The sequence below is a fragment of the Aplysia californica genome, unplaced genomic scaffold (assembly GCF_000002075.1).
Source record: "Aplysia californica isolate F4 #8 unplaced genomic scaffold, AplCal3.0 scaffold00112, whole genome shotgun sequence".
In the NCBI taxonomy this organism is placed as follows: domain Eukaryota; kingdom Metazoa; phylum Mollusca; class Gastropoda; order Aplysiida; family Aplysiidae; genus Aplysia; species Aplysia californica.
In genome coordinates, this window is record NW_004797382.1 from 1302676 (window position 1) to 1304375 (window position 1700).

At 42.6% G+C, this 1700-nt stretch overlaps 1 protein-coding gene across 5 annotated transcripts in view; it reads left to right on the top strand.

Annotated features, from left to right (window-relative positions):
- The window catches only part of LOC101863575 (large neutral amino acids transporter small subunit 1), a 54543-nt gene that overhangs the window by 32326 nt on the left and 20517 nt on the right, over positions 1-1700 (top strand). The window lies entirely within an intron of this gene.

The following is a 1700-nucleotide window of genomic DNA, read 5'->3' on the forward strand; positions in this document are numbered from 1 at the left end:
GATAGATAGATAGATAGATAGATAGATAGATAGATAGATAGATAGATAGATAGATTGCTTACGATGTTTGTATAACTGACAAAGAACAGAAGAGCCTTGAGCGGGGTCCTTTCTGCTGATGACAATCGTTGGGGTGTTGGACTAGGTCTAGATCTAGTGGTAGAAATGTTTCATCCGTGTGTTTATTCACGCATTGCCAAGACGCAATAAGAAGACTGCTACTATTAGTACTGTAGACTACACACTACGTCGCGCCCCGTTTTGCCTTGTTTCAAGTTTCCAGCCCAGCGTCTTTTGTCACGTCTGTAACCTTCAAAATCCTGCGGGTGGTTGGCGGGTACTCTGATGTGGTTTGCTCCTTCTTTCTTTTCAAACGTCTATTGTCCTTATTTCCCCTCCTTCTATTTTGTGTTCGTTAGTCTCTTGTAACACCTGTAATCTTGGGCGCTTATATGACCTTATTGTGTTGAAGTGCCATAAAACTCTTACTAAAACTAAACCAAACAAACGAGAATTTTCTCACCAGCGGGATGTACACGTTACAGACTGCCCAACCGATCGGCTGCAATGTAACAACAAAATTCAGGGGGGGGGGGGGGTTGGCAGGTGCTCTGGTGTGGTTTGCTTCTTCTTCTCTATCGAACATCTATCGTTTTTATCTCCCCTTCTTTTTATGTTTGTTACTCTCGTGTAACACCTCTAATCTTCGGCACTCATATGATCTTAATGTGTTGCAAGTACAGTAAAACCCTCTAGTATAAAAACAAAAATTTTTTGAAAATGGTTGGCAGGTGGTTGAAGGGCACCACTGGTAGTCCTCCATCTTCTTTAATTTCCTTTTCCCTCTGTTGTTGATTTCTGTCTGTCTGTCTTACTTGTTCCCAGCACTACATGACCGTTGTTGTGTCAATGTGCTTCTCCATACTCAAAGTCAGACATGATGTTTTTGCTTTTGTTTTTGGTGTCTGATGGTTGTTCGAGTTTCTATTTTTGTTAATCCTTTTTTAGTTTATGTGCGTTGTTTTTGGTGATCTGTTTATGGGTGTGTTCCTGTGCCATCTGATGTTTATGGGTTTGTTTGTTCATCTGATTATTTTTATGTTGATTTTTTTCCTTGGTCTGTTTCTGCTCTTGGGGTATGTTGTTGCTTGTGTTTATGGGTTTGTTTGTTGGTCTCTTTATATTTATGTGGTTTTTTGCCGTTGGTCTGTTATGTTGTTTTTTGTGCTACTGTTTTTCTCTTTTCGGGCATTTTTGGGGTTGTTTCTTCTTGTTCTGTTTGTGTAAGGGCTATAGAAGAGGGAGAGTGGGTGGTTGGCGGGTGCTCTGGTGTGGTTTGCTCCTAATTTCCTATCAAACACATCTATTGTCCTTATCTCCCCTTCTTCTTTTTAATGTCTGTTACTCTCTTGTAACACCTCTAGTCTTCTGGCCATCACATGACCTTGTGCAGTTGCGAGCGCCGTAAAACCTCTACTAAAACTAAAACTAGAAGAGGGAGAGAGAGGAGTCCGTCGTGACAAGTGGTATGCAGTGGACAGGGCGGGGTGTGGCATCCTGTATTTTCCAGTGACTGATCACTGATAACGTCTTCCTTGTCTGTTGACTTAGTCCTCGCTGTCTGCTGTGGGCACGCCCGAGAAAGTGCCTTTTGCGACGGTATGGAGGAGGGGTGAGGGCTGGTCTTTTTTCCCCCCTCT